Source organism: Cydia pomonella, chromosome 15 (assembly GCF_033807575.1).
Source record: "Cydia pomonella isolate Wapato2018A chromosome 15, ilCydPomo1, whole genome shotgun sequence".
NCBI classification, from domain to species: domain Eukaryota; kingdom Metazoa; phylum Arthropoda; class Insecta; order Lepidoptera; family Tortricidae; genus Cydia; species Cydia pomonella.
The window spans coordinates 10,933,341-10,952,246 of NC_084717.1; the positions used below are offsets into that span (position 1 = coordinate 10,933,341).

Here is an 18,906-nt window from a genome sequence, read left to right on the forward strand (position 1 = left end):
AGACACTACATTTGTTATAACGCGGCAATTTAGAACAAAACATCGCGTTCACTAATATGTGCTTAGAAGCTTAGAGGCATTGTTATTTTGGTCACGATTTGTCCCATGTCGCCCTTCGCCATTTCCCTAATGGCCCTGACGAAATATATGATTGAATCTATGCTCCCCGCAGGATTTGCACTTCACTTTTGTGGTCCATTATTAGGACGGAGGGTCCGGGTGCTTTTAAACATTTGTAGCGTTTTTGTGACGTCATTATTCTGTCGAGTGGCGAGGTTGGCAAGTGTTAAATCGCACGTTCGTAGTATGGTTAAATTTCTTTTACAATATATGAACAATATTTCGCTTTAGACAAATAATATTTATTTGTTTTACAAGAGGGCAAACTTGTTGCTTAGCCGCTCGTCCTAATATTGATACCCGATCGAAAGCGAAAGATTGCAAAATTTAACCACGAGCGTAGAAGTGATTCTAGAAGTGGAATTTTGAGCGTTGCGAGGTTTAAGCAAACTGCGAGGCAACACACCAATGCGAGGAAAATACTAACTATGAAATACCAAAAACAATTTGAAATAGGGGTGGATTGTCAAAGAAAGCTTTGTAGCCACAGTTAATTTACTGCCATCTTTCGACACATGATTAAAATTTTTAGAACTCCATTTGACTTTTAACCTTATTCTTTAACTGATATGTGTAAAAAAAATCCACGGGGACAACGTCGGAGCTAAAAACTTATTACACGCGATAAAAAAAAAATATAAATGTAAATTGTTAAATAAAAATGAAATTATTTTCCTGTTATAAATACACCATGGCAACTGAAATCCACCAGGTTATGAATATAGCCTCCTTCGGGGACATTACATTCTGCTTACGACTTAAATGTACTTACTTAATTTGACAAGTATATTTAATATTTTATGTTATTCAAGTAACTGTAAGTAAAGCCACAGCGAAGAATTTTTCCTCGTGCTAAATATGCAGAAAAGCTCGTCTGATACGAAAGTCAAATTTCAATATTTATTAGGTCACTTTAACTTCAATAGAAATTGTAAGTAATGTAAACAAATCAATTTACCTTCATTACTTCATAATCTCGCACTTTTTAAAGACAGCCATGACCTTATCAACAGTTTTTTTAGTTAGTTTATTATATTAGTGTCCCACTGCTGCATGGGCGAAGGCCTCTCACAATTAATACACTTAAATATTTTATTACAATATTATTTAGTTAAAACATTTGATTATTATTAATATTTCAGTAAAACAACCTCCGTAAGAATTATAGGTAATTTTATACTATTGTATACTATACTACCCGTACGTTTATATTTTATACTACGTCGGTGACAAACTAGCATACAGTATACCGGGTGGTAAGCAGTCTCCGTAGCCTATATATGCTTGCAACTCCAAAAAGTAGTTACATGCGTGTTGCCGACCCTAACACTCCGCACCTCGTTGGGCTCTGGCAACCTTACTTTTTTTTAGTAAGAAAAGTAATTAATAGCGTTGTTGTAACACGGACATTATTATTTAAACCCATCAAACAATTGAAAACTATGACATAATCAATGACATTTCGAATACCGATCGTCCGAGATAGTACTTGCGTTTTGTAGCAAATGTATAAACTCATACTAAACACTAATCAATATGTAAACAGGCCCTAAGGCAAGTATACACGCTCATATAGGGCCTTATTATTATTATTTGTATCTCCTTGGATTTCACGGGCCTTTAAACCCCGGTCTTTTGATACGCTTGCGTGGGGATATACTTAGATCCAACACGTAGAGGCCTCTTGGAGAGCTTTAATGTCATGTAGAACGCTTGCTGGAACCCGTTCACAGCCGCAACAATAGACACCCATGAACCGGTCGCAATAGGCATTTGAACTATTGTAGAAAAAGTGAACAGTATAACGGTCTATGGATTGAAGTTTGGGACTGGGTTATTGCAAAGACACCTGCCATAATAATGTTATCGAGGCATTATTATTATTACCCCATTTTGCCCCACAAAGGCCGCCCTCTTATTCTTCCACGTGTCCCTATCCTCGGAAGTCTCCCACCAATCTCTGTCGTAGGAGCCTTATCAGATAAAAATAAATCATCGATTATCTCAAAAATGGAGTTAATTAGAATACCGGCTTCTTTGAGAAAGTTACTTAATTTAAGCTCAGGAATGCACCCTTGAAATTAATGGACTTTAAAAAGAACACCGTGTACTAATGCGATTTTTTACGACAGTATATATACTTATTTTTCAAACAATACATATTTCTAATAAAAATACGGTTTGTTATTTGAAATCCAGCTGAGTATTTGAGCGAAATCTTAAATAAAACAGGCTTACTCGGGCTACGTGTGTATTAATCGGGAAACTGGAGAAATAATTAGAACCCTCTGGGGTAAGCTTAATTAAAGCATAATATTCTTTGCATGTTCTGCATATTTTCTATGCGCGCTTTGGTTCTTTTTGATAAAACATTGAAAAATGGATTGGAAAGGATAAATTTGGTAGTATTAAAATTGTATTTATATTTTTTGATGTTGCTCTAACGAACTGGACTTGGGCGCTATCTGTCGTTTTCATCGTATTTAATTCTACTACAGTCTGAATTTAATAAGTAATTTTGTTTCACATTGACTTACCTAGACGGACCTGTGGTAAGAAACTCCTGCCTAAATACCTACTTAGATAAATTTAGCTTTTAGGCAGTTTTGAAGATTTCCGTAGTCAATATGGTAAAAAACCGGACAACTGCGAGTCAGGCCCGCCCGCCGAGGATTCCGTACTTTTTAGTATTTGTTGTTATAGCGGTAACAAAATTACATCATTTGTGAAAATTTCAACTGTGAAGCTATCACGGTTTATGAGATACAGCCTGGTGACAGATGGACACACAGACAGACTACAGACAGGCAGACAGACGGATGGACAGCGGAGTCTCAGTTCAGACCTATTGGTAGGATCCCGTTTTACCCTTTGGGTACAAAACCCTAAAAGGGAAAACTTATACCTTCGTCCATCTCTCCATCTCTATGCCACAATCAAATTACTCAAAAATAAAAAAGTTTCAAGCTATTAAAATTTATAGAAGTTTAATATTCTGTATGTAGACATTTTTATAATCAACTAACCAAATGAGGTACTATTTTCCATAAATCTTATTTTAAACCGGCTTCAATATTAAACCTTAAAATTTCCCTTGCGTATTTTGTTCATTTATACCCCAAAATTTAAGAGAGTTAATAACTTAACGGGCAATAAATAAGGGTTCTTAACTCGGATTATTACAAAATCTATTCGTTACTTCGATATGAAACAAAATTGCTGGAATCGCTCTTCGCAGATATTATAAATACCCTATAGGTAAATAAACCATCTTTCCTCCTCAGAGGCACTCAATATTGCTTTGTTTTGATAGTTTATGAAATTAAAGACAATTTATGTTTCTATTTATATATTTAGATAAACATTATTGCCGGTGTATAAGTAATTACCGTTATGATATATTTACGAAAACTAACGCTTTTGGCCCGACTTAAGCAAATTGTATTATTATTTTGCATTCCACTGGTGAAACTATAAGGGTTTTTGATGTATGTTTATTCCACTGAATTTCAACATTTTATTTTGTTTCATAGTAGGTATGTCAATATAAAAAGGTATTTTTTGGACTATTTGCTTCTATTTCCAAATGAAAGCATAGGAATACTTATTTATTTAATCGTATGGCGATATAGTCACATTGGCAAAATTATACATATACAGTATTATTTATAAGGCAACATCCAAGTTTTGCAACCATTGCACAGCATCGGGCGTCAAGTCTAGTAGATCATCCGGGATACCCGAGTATGCGCGGGGTAGGCACAGATGGATGATGTGCTCCATGCTCCATGGTCTGGTCCTCGATGCCGCAGTCGCATAGCGCGGAGTCTATACAACCCCACTTATGCCGGAAGAAGATGCATCGTCCGATCCCGGTTCTTAAGCGGTTTAGGCGACACCATACTTTCCTAGGAAGGTCGATCCCCTTGTTCATGACATGATAGTCGGGTCGATATTCCCGGCCAGTATATCCATTCTTGTTTCCAGAGCTGCTCTACGTCGAAAGAACTTTGTGCGAGTGTCGCAGCGGCTGTGTTTGCCGGGCGACGGGACTTAAGGACATGCTCTATAGGAACACTACCGTCTCGTTGCATAGCGACCTGTACGAAGCTGCTTATAAATTTGTCTCAATATCACAATTTCTCTTCATATTTCTCTCAAAAGTTAAATTTATTTTCTACTCCACAAAGTTGCTTTCTAATTTCCTAATTGGAAAATGTGCCCGATAAAGAAAGCGTGATATGATATGAGATTTCCATTATACGAAACAGGAACTGATTTCTTGCGAAAGAGAAATCAGAATAGAATAGAATAAGAGCTAGCCCCGAAAAATGGTCAACTATTTCGAGATTAACGAATCCTGTCTAGTTAGTTTCTTATACTATCCTTCTTACTCCATACGGGCGTCTAGTGGTGGTAGCTAGAGTAACAGGCCGGAAAAAAAACCGTCAGGAAAAAGAACGCCAATGCCCAACAAAAATCTCAGGCGCCGACTATAAATAACGTTAGACTTCACCGGTCCACGTAGCCAACATGCGAATTGTTCCGTAGCGTAGCGTAGTCACTCTCTATATCACTCTTCCATATTAGTGCGACAGTGACAGTTGCGTTTCGTTCGCAGCGGAGCGTTAATGATTGGTATGTAGGTGGCACTTGTTTTCTCCGAAAAAAAAACGCTTAGTAAAATCACATGCGAATTAAATACCTTCGTAATTTACCCTTCAATACTACAACTTCCGTTCTTCAAGTAGCCTGCATTATCTAACCTTAACCAATGAACTGCAAAAACCTGTATCCAGATACAATAATAAAGAGATGTATCCTGATTGTACAGGTTATGAATTTGATCTAGATTTGTTATGTATAATTATGATCCATCGGTGCCAAAAGTAACATTTCTGGTTAAAGAAATCAAATCTATAACAAATCTTGATCAAAATCATTACCTGTCATTACAATCGGAATACGCCTCAAGATTAGTATAGCATCTTAATTTGTCAGGTTTCGTGTCTCTCAAAATCGTTTACCATTCTTCTGGCCATTTTTTTTTCTGGGACTAGCTCTCCTTCTAGACGTACACGGGTCGCGAGGCTTGCGTCGCGTTATTATGAGTCGGGCCGCGTTTCAATTAGGCCAATGGGAATTCTTGGCGGGTTCTGTAAAGCCAAAATTTTTCTTTATTTATTAGACGCCATTAGTGGACTTATTATAATATTAATCCATGTCCGTACTAATATTCTTTATAAATGTGATTATGACTTTTTATTTTTATACTCTTAAAGCTTACGTTGTTGGAACAATTATGATAATATTTGGAATTAACAACATTTTAAGTAGTCCCTGTCCGGGACTATTCATCTAAAAATAAAGGTTTACAGTAACTTACAGTAACGAACTATATTTTAAAAGTACGTACAAAATGCACGATAACTACCTAAATGATATCAATGAGATATCATTGTGATGTCCGTGTACCTACGTTCAAATTGGCTCCAGGTTTAGTATTGAGAACTGCGCTCGCTACGCCGTAGCCTGTAGCTTCGCTTTGGTTTCCTTCTACGAGTAATATACTGTAGCCGCCGTGCAGATCAGGCTCTGGACGACTCAAATAAAACTTCGATTCATAATAAAGTGAAGTATAATCTTCCAAAAAGTACTGGTTTAGAAGGGTTCTTGCCAAAACGGTTAAATGTAGAAAGTGGGTGTTGATAGTATGGAGGATGATAAAAGAGTGAATTTGCAATATTTGAGCTGTACAAAAGTGGTTTAAATTTCGATGCTTCTAATTGGCCGCGATACAATATATGTGGAGCGCTCCTATTGGTGCTTTTTAAAAGCCTCTGAATACTAGCCGAGCCCGACGGCTGCGTTTACAATAATAAGTTGCATTCGCAACATATAACAACACCTTTCATGCAAAGTGAAAGGTTTGTTATATTAATAATAGGTACAACATACGCTTAACAATTTACGAATACGTGTTATGGGTCGCATAAAGCGTATAATCTACTATATAAAATTGAAAATGCCAGAAAGGGAAAAAACGAAGGACGGAGCGAATATGATATGTGTATATGAATATGATAATTTAAATATGAGAATAGAACAAGAGCATAATAAACAAATTTTCATGTCTTAATTTTACGACGATCGGCCATTTTCGGCAACTTTCGGTTGGTTTTGGTGGTTTAGCTACGCATCTACAAAGTTTAAGTAATCCAAATTATGTTCGTCATGTTGATATGCTGTTTTATTCGTGTTTTTTTACTCCAAGTAAAATTAAATGTCAAAAGTGCTGTCAACCTTTGTCTATGACTAAACAGACCGCCAATTTTTTTGACGTAAATTCAAGTAACCTAAAGTATGTTTGTTATTAAATTATTAGAATTAAAAAATATTAAATTAAAGTAACCTAAAGTATGGTGTTGGCGCAAGATGTTAGGGATTTCTTGGACGGCGCGCCGGACTAATGCGTCAATCCTAACGGAATTAGAAATCCAGTGCCAGTTATCGTCCATTTGTCTCCAACGGATCCTTAGTTACTTTGGACACGTGCCAGACGGGAGCCGGACAACTTCGAAAAGCGCATTATGTTTGGCATGGTGGATGGAGAACGGGGTAGTGGACATCCACCAACCCGCTGGGTGGACATGGGATCTACACATTAGGAAGGCGGAAAATCGTGCAGAACGGAGAGCCTTAGTGCACAAAATAACGATCTCATGTGGTCGCAACTCTCAGTCATGAGGAAAGGAGAAAGAAGAAAGTATGTTTGTCAAGCTGGTATGCAATTTTATCGGGGTTTTTTACTCGAAGTGAAATAAAAATCAAAAGTGCTATCAACCTTAGTCTTTGCCCATACAAGAAGTGTGATAGTTTGTGGAAGATATGCCTTCCTTCCGATGTAATACTCTTTAATGGATATTTGTGCAACTGTACATTAAAAATCAAAAGTCCCATCAACCTTAGTCTATGCCCATACGAGAAGTGTGATAATTTGTGGAAGATTTTCCTTCCTTCCGATGTAAGACCGCCTTTAATGGATGTTTGCGCAACTGTACATTAAAAATCAAAAGTGCTATCAACCTCAGTCTATGCTCATACGAGAAGTGTGATAGTTTGCAAATATATGGATGAAAAAATGCAATTTCTTAGTTTTCCAAATCATATCATTTACTGACAAATTTGTAAACTAACCCCCTTTATTCATAAAACTTAGCAATCCTCTGTTAAATTTTCCCACTTTCTAACAAACACAAATGTCAATATTGCAGACAGGGACTAAAGATGATCAACAACAATCTTAAAGGACAATGGGCACTTTTGTATGGGGAGTGTCCCATGGATGTATACTGTTGAGACATATGTCGTTTTAAAGCTCTTAATCGTAGTATTATTTTATTGTATGGCACCAACCTTGGACCACTTGCAGGGACCGAGCTATATAAAAAAAGAAGTTGCGCATATAAGCAGTTATATTTCCTTATACGCGGGATATAAAAAGTTTTAGCGTATTTTATTCGAAAGAATATAAAAAATGCTTTATGTTTTTTGTATCAACACCAATGATAAAGTATTTAAAGGGACACAATTTACAGTTTTAAAAAATCGTCATTCGAAAAATTACTTGATACACAGCGAAATAAGAGTGTATACAAATGCCATGTATATCATGTGAAAAGTATTTTTATAAGCTATTTTTCGTATAATATAACTGGAGTCAAATCATTGCAGGGACCAAAATAAAACCATTTAATGAGTTAATTAATTGTAGTTAATTACGCTTTAACTTTTCTACTCAACGCCAGATGTCGCTCTACAGCAAAATTCTACTTGACGTAAAACATTTATACATAGCGGTAATCTCGTCAGTCTTACTCCATCATTTTAAAAAGTATAGACTAGTTTATGGATTTCTAAAGTTATGTCAAGATGACTCTGAATGTAATATTGTCAACAATAATTGTCAAAGCACGCAATTTAAAATATTCCACATTGTAATTACAAAATAGTATATTTCTAATACGCTATAATTTTCTCCAATCGAAAGGCACTCCATTCCATTGATCTCAGAGAGTATGCTCCTTGATGATCTTCACTATTCATGGGGTAGGTAAGATAAAAGTATTATTTTTTCTCGTATAGCTGCTATATAGCGTTCGACTCCATGGAAAATAAAGGCTCCAAATTATATAAAAAATGTAGCATGTATACAAAGTGCAATTTAGATAGTATTCCAGAAAAAAATGCGCCAATGTAAATGCTGAAAAGTTTCCTATCGTATTGTCGAACAAATTCATATCTACTTCTGATCTACGCGACCTTAGATGTTTGGATTGTCCTACCTAATCATTTTACATTTTATTGTTTTCAGAACAAGAATTATTTTACTTCCCACTGTCTATGTAAGGGAACTTAGAGCGGATTCATACTTTACTATACGTGTCGTGTCGAATGATAGTCCCTGTGTCAGTTTCTCCAATTCTATTTTGCGTAGGATAAGTTAAAAAAATAATTAAAAATACGTGTTACCGTATTTTCATTCGTGAAATGTTACCTATATTTCTAAGTTAATGATTGTACTATACTTCCAAAAATATGTCTGACAAACATTTTACATGAAAGCCATTTTTCCACGTAAAAATGAACTGTTATAGGGACCATCTTTTGAATTTATGATAATTTATTCATATTTTAATGTACTCGGGTAATATTGCAGGCATTATATCAGCACCAAATAAATGCTGTGAACCAGATATATAAAGTGTTTTAAGTGGCGAATAACGTTTCCAAATCGCATTTTCTTTTGACATATCTTTCTTTTTGCTCTTTTTTTCACGACCGGTTTGGCCTAGTAAGTCGATGATCCTGGGTTTGAATCCCGGTAAGGGCATTTATTTGTGTGATGAGCACAGATATTTGTTCCAGAGTCATGGATGTTTTCTATGTATTTAAGTATTTGTATATTATATATTATTATGTCGTTGTATGAGTACCCACAAAACAAGCCTTCTCGGCTTGCTGTGGCACTCAGTCAATTTGTGTAAGAATGTCCCTATAATATTTATTTATTGTTATTATTATTGTATGTCCGGTAACAGAACTCCCCAGGAGCACTCGGGTGTGTAAGGTCGCTACTCCCCAACTTATTATAATTGTTATTACTTTCAGCATTTTTAAGTTGTTCATCGGACACTGAGGCCATTGAAGTTTCAAGCTGGCGGCATCAAAATGGAGTACCTAGGTACCGTTTCAAATAAATGGGTGGTAAGTAAGTACATTTGGTGAAGTGGAACTGCTGATGTTGATCAGAAACGGAACTCTTCCACGCGCGTGATTTGTCTTCTTTGTTAAGTTTGTAGCGAGTAAGTTTCAAGTACCAAGGTTTTTAGGAACCTTTGTGTCAAGGTAAAGGTCTGACGATGGGTTCCATGAGGAAGCGAGGGAACACCTCAAATCTTATAGGCATATAGTCATTTTGGATTTTCATCAATACCTTAAGCTTTTTCATTCCCACTAGTGGCATTTAATGAAGTGGAACTACTGATGTTGACCAAAACGGAACTCTTGAACGCGCGAGATTTTTCTTCTTTGTTTTTTTTTATGATATAAGAGGCAAACGAGCAGACGTCACACCTGATGGTAAGCGATTACCGCCGCCCATGGACACCTGCTAAACCATAGGGGTTGTAAGTTCGGTGCTGGCCTTTAAGATTGGAATACGCTATTTTCTTAAAGTTTTAAATGTCGTATTGGTCCGGAAATACCGCAGGCGACAGATCATTTCATAGTTTAGCTGTATGAGGCAGGAAGTTTCTAGAGAAATGCACAGTTGAGGACTGCCAACCATCTAAATGGTGAAAATAAAAATGTTGTAGCGTAGAGCGCTGACGAAAAGAGGCGGCAAGGATTAATCCGAGCAATTCGATGGAACACTCGCCGTAATAGATTTGTCCTGATAAGTTTGTAGAAAGTAAGGTTGTTAAGAAACATCTGTGTCTAGATCCAGGTCTGATAGATACCTCAAACCTTATAGAAATACATATAGTTTTTTTTGGATTTACATCAATATCTTTAGGCGTTTTATTAAAAAAAAAAGCTACATTTAATCAAGTGGAACTGCTGATGTGTTCCAGAACGGAACTTTTCAACGCACACGTTTTGTATTCTTTATTAAGCTTGTAGTGAGTAAGGTTCTTAAGGTGTACTTAATACATCAATGTCCAGTTCTGATGATGGGTTTCATGAAGAATCGAGGGAATTCCTAAAATCTTTTAGGCATACATGTAATAATTTCTGGAATTTTATTTACATATCAAGCATTATTGAATGCTACACTGTACGGGACTACATTCCCCTATGGGTTCCATACAGTGGTAGCTGGTAGGTTAAGTGTGTAGGTTTAGGTATAATTTTTAGGCTTAAGTACTAACCCTTTTGAAACTGTTTTTTTTTCTAACAAAATGTATGTGTCACCGTTACATGAAATAAATGTTTTCAATTATTATTAAAAAAGTGTCATTTGACTAAAAGTAACAGCTGATGTTGACCAGAATGGAACTCGCCAATTCGCGCGCGATTTGTTTTATTAGTTAAGTTTGTAGCAAGTAAGTTTTAAGTATTAAGGTTTTTAGGAACATTTGTGTCAAGGTAAAGGTCTGATGATGGGTCCCATGAAGAATCGAGGGAATTTCTTAAATGCTATAGGCATATATGTAGTACTTATTGGATTTTCATCAACATATTATCAACTTTTATTCACAAAAGTGACATTTGATGATGTGGAACTACTGATGTTGACCAGAACGGAACTCCAACGCGTGCAATTTTTCTTCGTTAAGTTTGTAGCAAGTAAGGTTCTTAAGAAACATTTTTGTCAAAGTACAGTTCTGATGATGGGTTTCGTGAAGAATCGAGGGAATTCCTAAAATCTTATAGGCATACATGTAATAAGTTCTGGGATTTTATTTACATATCAAGCATTTTTATAAAAAAAATTGTCATTTGACTAAGTGTAACAGCTGATGTTGACCAGAATGGAACTCGCCAACTCGCGCGCGATTTGTTTTATTAGTTAAGTTTGTAGCAAGTAAGTTTTAAGTACTAAGGTTTTTAGGAACATTTGTGTCAAGGTAAAGGTCTGATGATGGGTCCCATGAAGAATCGAGGGAATTTCTTAAATGTTATAGGTATATATATAGTACTTGTTGGATTTTCATCAACATATTATCAAGTTTTATTCACAAAAGTGACATTTGATGATGTGGAACTACTGATGTTGACCAAAACGGAACTCCAACGCGCGCAATTTTTCTTCGTTGTTAAGTTTGTAGCGAGTAAGGTTCTCAAGAAACATTTTTGTCGAAGTACAGTTCTGATGATGTGTTTCATGAGAAAGCGAGGGAACTCCTCATTCTCCTCAATTCTTATAGGCATATAGTCATTTTGGATTTTCATCAATATCTTTAGCTTTTTTTATTCACATTAGTGGCATTTGATGAAGTGGAACTAGTGATGTTGACTAAAACGGAACTCTTCAACGCGTGAGATTTTTTTCTTTTTTTGTTTGTTGTGATATAAGAGGCAAACTAGCAGACGAATCAACTGATGGTAAGCAATTACCGCTGGCCATGGACATCTGTTACACCATAGGGATTGTAAGTGTGGTGCCGGCATTTAAGGAATACGCTCTTTCCTTAAAGTTTTAAAAAACGTATTGGGCCGGAAATACCGCATGCGACAGATCATTTCATAGTTTAGCTGTATGAGGCAGGAAGTTTCTAGAGAAATGCACAGTTGAGGATTGCCAACAATCTAAGTGGTGAAGATATAAATGATGTAGCGTAAAGCGATGACGGAAAGAGGCGGCAGAGATTAATCCGAACAATTCCTCGGAACTTTTAAGTTTGTAGAAAGTAAGGTTCTTAAGAAATATCTGTGCTAGACACCAGTGTCTAGTGTCTAGGTCTGATGATGGACACCTCAAACCTTATAGAAATACATATAGTTTTTTTTTTTTCATCAATATCTCTAGGTGTTTTATTTAAAAAAGGTTATATTTGATCAAGTGGAACTGCTGATGTTGTCCAGAACGGAACTTTTCAACGCACGCGTTTTGTATTCTTTATTAAGCTTGTAGCGAGTAACGTTCTTAAGGTGTATTTATATCAATGTTCAGTTCTGATGATGGGTTTCATAAATAATCGAGGGAATTCCTGACATATTATAATTTCTGGATTTTTATTTACATATCAAGCATTTTTATTAAAAAGTGACATTTGACGAAATGCAACAGCTGATGCTGGCCAAAATGGAACTCGCCAATTCGGGCGCGATATGTTTTATTTGTTTATTTTGTAGCAAGTAAAGTTCTTGAAGACATTTGTGTCATAAGGTCTAGTTCTGAGGATGGGTTCCATGAGAAATCGAAGAAATTCCTCAAATCTTATAGGAATACAATGCATACAGTAATGTTTGGATTCTCGTCAACATATCAAGCATTTTTATTTAAACAAGTTAGTGATATTGACCAGAACGGAACTCTTCAACGCGCGCGATTCTTATTCTTTGTTAAGTTTGTAGCAAGCTAGGTTCTTAAGAAACATTTGTGTCAAGGTCCAGTTATGATGATGGATTCAATGAGGAATTGAGGATTTTAAATCGATTTGAATTCTCAATTGGGAGGAATTGAGGATTTTCGTCAACATATCAAGTTTTTTTTATTTGAACAAGTGACATTTGATGAAGTGAAACTGCTGATATTGAGCAAAATGGAACTCTTCAACGACAAGTATTTTACCTTAGGCGTTTTTTTATTTATTTCGTTTATAGCATGTAAGGCTTTTAAGGAACATTTGTGTCAAGGTCCAGTTCTGATGATAGGTTCTACGAGAAACCGAAGGAGTTTCTCATATTGTATAGGATAGGCATACATATAGTCATTTTAGGATTTTCATCAATATTACAAGCATTTTTACTCAATAAAGTGACATTTGATGAAGTAGAATTGCTGATGAAGAACGGAACACCTCAACGTCTTCCATATTCTTTATTTTTATTACTCTTCTTTCTTTTTCATTATTCTTAGAACAGGTATTTCTACTAAGTGAACCGAACTGCTACTATTAAAAGTAGGTAGGTAGGTTAAAACTATAAGAATTATTATGTATAAGTAGTCTTTCTTTTAATTAAACATAGGTAAGTAATTCTATTTAAGTGTAAGTATCTTTAAAAAAAACATCAATCGACTCTTATCTGTCACTAGTTCCAGTTTCAGAGTATAAAATCCGGGTACACAGCCACGGCTAGCCGGGTAGCCAGACAGTTCGAATACGGACAAGTTATTGTGAATAAAAAATCTTATCGTCTTGCAAAAGTTATTGTCATAAATGTATAGGTTTCGAATACATGAATATAAAGTTAAAATGCTGGTAAAAGTATTAGTTTTTATCATTAACCATTTTATATCCCAACAAAACTGTTACCCTTACAAAAATAAAATGCTTTCATTACCTAATGTAGTTTACGTTAGGTAATAAATAAATAAATATGTAGGGACAATCTTACACAGATTGGCCCCAAACTAATCAAAGCTTGTACTATGGGTACTAGGCTACGTTAAACATAATTATTTAGATAAATATATATTTACGTATATACATAGAAAGCACGCATGCCTTAGGAACAAATATCTGTGTTCATCACACAAAGAAATGCCCTTACGCGATTCAAACTCGGGACCATCGGCTTCATAGGCAGGGTCACTACCCACTAGGCCAAACCGGTCGGCAAAAGGTAAAGATAATTAGGTAAAGACAATGAATAATTAAACGTATTATAAATTGACACCAATATCCATCAAATAGTATAACAAGGTATGCTAAGAGCGGGCTTCAGGCCGGCCATTACGTCGCACCTTTAGAATGAAACTAATTTGACTCAAAAAGTACGACTACTTTATATATGTAGTTTGGTAGAACAGTAAGAACTCACTATATGTGTCTCTTTTTCATGCGGTGAAATCCCCCCACCCGGAAAGGGTAGCGACGCCCATTTTATCGACTCTCGAGTCGACTTCAATCTGATACTAATAGTAAGTAAGTACTTAATTAATTAAGTAATAAAAAGCAAATTGTAATAGTCATCCCGTCTTAGTAAAAGGAAGGAAGTATTGTAAAGATACTACTTTTTAACCGACTTCAAAAACTTTTTTTTTGTATATATGTTAAGTAAGATCTTCGTCATTTCTGAACCACTATTGAAAATTAGTTATCGTTTGAAAGTGGGTATATAGTTCCAAGATGGTCCTATTTTTGACAAAACCACGAGGAATTAAGGGAACTCCCCAAATCTTATAGGCGTTTTTTAGTTTCATCAACAGACCAGGCATTGCCATTCAAAAAAGTGCTATTTGAAGAAGTGGAACTTCTGATCAGGACCAGAAAAGAACTCTTTAACGATGCGTATTTCACGCTAGACGATTTGTCTTCTTTGTTATGTTTGTAAAGAAGCTACTTGCTTAACGAGGTTTAAGGAATATTTGTGTAAAGGTCTAGCTTACATCATGGGTTCTATGAGGAATTGAGGCAACCTCTCAATTCTTGATGGAACGTAAAACTGTTTATTGACATAATTGTCGATAGGTATCCCATCTGCTCTAATTTACCCCACTTGACGGTACTTACATGAAAAAAAAACTTCTCTTAAAAATAGGAAACCGACTTCAAACATAGGTATTAGAAAACAATACAAAAACTGTTATTGTATTTTCAGAAACCATACGGCAATAATGAGGATGCATCGACATAAGAAGAATCGAACATGGGCAAGATAAAGTTCAAGAAAAAAGCAAATATAATGTGTACTTGTGTGTAGTCAAAGAAAGTTGAAAAATAAAGCATAAGTAATGGCCATAGAATACAGAACCGATACACGAACATTAAGACTATTAAAAATAGACATATAGGTTGATCGTACTACTCGTACTAATGTATTTCTTTTGTTCAATTATATTATTGCATTAAAGTTAGATTCTCTAGGTATATATTATTCATAGGTTCTGTATTCTATACGAATTGTTTTAGTGTAATTATTGTACTAAATACCGTTGACCGCCTGTCAACAGTATTTATTTCTACATTACTATCACAGAAGATTTTAGGCCCTACAGTAGTTTTTGAATTAGTATTTACTATGGACAAATATAGCGAAATGTGAGTTTTTACCTAAAATATCAATCTTTTGTGAACGTGGTGTAGAGTATATACCGCCTAAGACTGAAGTAGCTACGCGGGCAACGTTTTCAAAATAGAATCGTGTTCATGGTCGGCCCATGGTAAAAATAATTAGGTTAAAAAACACTTAAAATAAACCCCGTGGACCTACCAGGAGAACATATTGGAGAGACTAGAGATAATACACCGCTTTAAGGGCGGTCGCACTCGGCATTGACATCTGGCGTCTAGATGGCGGGTGGACTTCAGCGAATTTCAAAGAAATATTTATAAACATCCAATGACGTTCAGCTCGGACACCAGATCTTCAATCTCCTGATTCCTGTGGAGTCTCCAGGTTCCATCCTCTCCACGTGTGAGTCCTAGGATTTTTCGCGCTGCCAGACTCCGATGACTCGGGCACGTAGTCCAGATGGGTGAGGATCGTGCAGCCTGGAGGGCGTACTCTGAAGTTCCAAATGGCCGAAGACCGTCTAGACGTCCTAGGTAGGTCCCGCTGGAGAGACGAAATGCAAAAAGACCTTAGCGAACTCGGCGCCGTCGACTAGATGGAAACGGTTTTGGACAGAGAAGCATGGCGGTCTTTGGTGTCGGAGGCCAAGATCCACTTCGGGTCTCTGCGCCATAGCAGTAAGTAAGTATTTATAAACATACTGTACCTTCTGTGTACCTAACCCAAAACGAGAGAAAGTCCACCCGCCATTCTGACGTCAGGATTGCGGTTGGACCTATGAAATCTTGCATTATACCGCACTAAAAGTATGCAGTTATATGGTACAGTCGCCATCAGATATCGGAGTGGCCGAAGTGCTCAAAGATATCTAAACACGCACTCTAACCTCTTGACAGTAGAGGCATGTTCAGATATTCGTGGGTACCTTGGCCGCTCCGATATATATGATGGTGACTGTACCTTCAGTGTACCTCTGTAAATAGAAATAGAAACCGGTGTACTGCATACTTTTAGTGCGGTATAATGCAAGATTTCATAGGTCCACCCGCCATCCTGACGTCAGGTTGGCGAGTGGACCGTTTTGTAAAATATCTCGTTTTGGGGAAAGGTACACTGGTTTCTATTAAAGGTACACTGAGGTACACAGAAGGTACAATATATTTATAAATATTTCTTTGAAATTCGCTGAGGTCCACCGCCATCCTGACGCTTACCATATATCTAAGGACCGACCTTAGGGGCAATAACGATAGTGCTAGTTCAGTTGTGTCATTCACAAATTCGAGCCAATCGTGCTGTCTAACGCAACTAGATGCGATCAATCGCGTGCGTAATGCGAACTCATCAACCAATCACGTTGTGGTACTTGTGGCGTTAGACTGCACGATTGGTTCCAACTCGTGTGCGTAACACCGCTGTACTGGCCCCATTCTTATTGCCCGTAAGGCCCGTCCTCAGATATATTATGTCAATGACACAGTCGCGATTTTAAAAAATCACATCGCTTCTGCTACCAAATTGTTGAGCATAACGTTTTCCTATCCATAGGTTCCATCTGTCCAGTAGGATCCACCATCTCGATCCACCAGATTGAAGAGATTGTTACTTAACTGATGGATCGAGATAATGAAACCTACTGAATAGAGCGGGTCGATTGGATATACCAAAGTACGCTTATATGAAACGCTACTCCGGTGTGCGAGTGAGACAGTCAGGCCAATTTGAACTTGCATTTGACAGAAAACTGATTGTCTCCATCAAACGCTACCAGTTCCATTGCCGGCCTCTTCGCTGCCTTCTATAGTGGTTCAATCTTACCTTGCTTATGAATAAAAAGGAGCGTGCACAGCACCGATATTAGAGTAATATTGGAATCATATCAGTTAGTTGCGGGCGTCTCGCTCGCACAAATACATGCCTATAAGTGCGAAATGAACGCACGAATGACAGCTAACTGGTATCATTCCAATTACGGAAGGTGGAGGTAAGGAAATAAATCTCCATGTACCAAAAAGTGTCATCAAAAAACATTAAATAGGTGGCGCTACAATACCTAGAATACTTGAACAAAAAAATCAAATCATAGACAGCGCACTTCACTCCGTCAATAGCGCCCAGGTTCTTAGCTACTCTAGCGCTACTCCGGAGAGATTTGGAACTATTATTTATAGCTGACAGCTGGACTCTTTTGCAACAGTTCTACCATAAGAGATGACACCCATAATTCCAATATTATTCTAAAATTGGTTTAATGTCAGTTGCACTTTCGAATTGGCCTACATAGCGATTTCCTTAGCCTGCAGACGTTGACGTTCAAAAGGTTAACCCTTTACCAGGCCCCGAAGAACCAGCGTGTCTTAATACGTACTTTATATGCTGTTGCAACCGTATTGAACGCCTTGTAAAAAATGTATTTATGAAAGTCGGAGATCTTCCTTTAAACCAGAAATAAAAATGTGGGTTACGGTTATCCCATCGCCTGTCTAAGTAATGAACTGTCATACTAGATTTTGTCTTATTATATTCTTGATCAGGCCAAGGGATATATTCCAACCACATCTTATATCGGTTATAATAGTCAAGGTTTAACTCCAAATCTCCTACGAAACATTATATCAATCACTACTTACTTACGTGAGTTTTTATGACATGACAAGACAATTTACCGGGCCATGGGAAAAATAGCTCCCACACAGTTAAACTCTAATAAGGCCATGGGATAATGTCAACCCACATCCTAATTCTGGTCATACACAATAATGCATGAATATTTAGCAATGTTTACGATTACATTAGCTTTCAACACTCAAAATCTACAAAATATCAAAAAATTGTTCGACCTATGTACTTCTGTTTCATAGAAATTATGGAAAGTGTTCGAATTTCTCCGTAGTTTACTGAAATTAGCGTTCAAGTGAATTTAAACGGCTGCCGAAGATATATTACGCAATTTAGAAGCGTGTTCTGAATGAAGATCATAAAATAATATTTTCAGGGATTGACAAAATATTTTGTAGGTGGTTTGGAGTTAAAACCTGACTACGGTAACCGATATAAGATGTGGGTGGAATATATCCCTTGGCCTGGTAAAGGGTTAAGGGCGTTTGCTAGCTGGCGCTAGTGCACGGAGCGCGCAAACACGCGCAGGTGCCTTTGTAAGTAAAATCAGTCGCACGCGTCCGCGCCAGTTAGCGTTGCTCATACTGTAAGCCGCACGCCCGCTCCATGCACACGCGCGACGTTGCGGACGCCCTATGCCCTAAGCCTTACTTGAAAGTGTGAAGGTTACTCTGACAGCGGCTATATCAGCTATAATGTATTTATGACGCTTTGAGCATAGCTAGTTACGACGCCTTAAGGTATTCTTGGCGTTCAAAAGGTTAAGGGCGTTTGCTAGCTGGCGCGAGTGCACGGAGCGGGTGCACGCGCGCGGGTGCCTTTGTAGGTAAAATTCGTCGCATGCGTCCGCGCCAATTAGCGTCGCCAGTTACTGTTTTTCGTTAACCCGCTCCAGCTAGCAAACTAATCGCAAATAGTCCGAGATTGGCGCAATAACCATGCATTCCCTTATCTGGATCTGGATGCACCTATTCACCAATG

The 18,906-nt window shown here is 37.1% G+C and overlaps 1 protein-coding gene and 1 long non-coding RNA gene across 2 annotated transcripts in view; one reads left to right on the top strand and one right to left on the bottom strand.

Moving 5' to 3' along the window:
* Positions 1-18,906, bottom strand: part of LOC133525772 (uncharacterized) — a 333,725-nt gene that overhangs the window by 293,763 nt on the left and 21,056 nt on the right. The window lies entirely within an intron of this gene.
* On the top strand, positions 7,822-17,930 carry LOC133525770 (uncharacterized). Its single transcript, XR_009800629.1, has 2 exons — positions 7,822-8,233; positions 14,893-17,930. It is a non-coding gene; the product is annotated as an uncharacterized LOC133525770 (long non-coding RNA).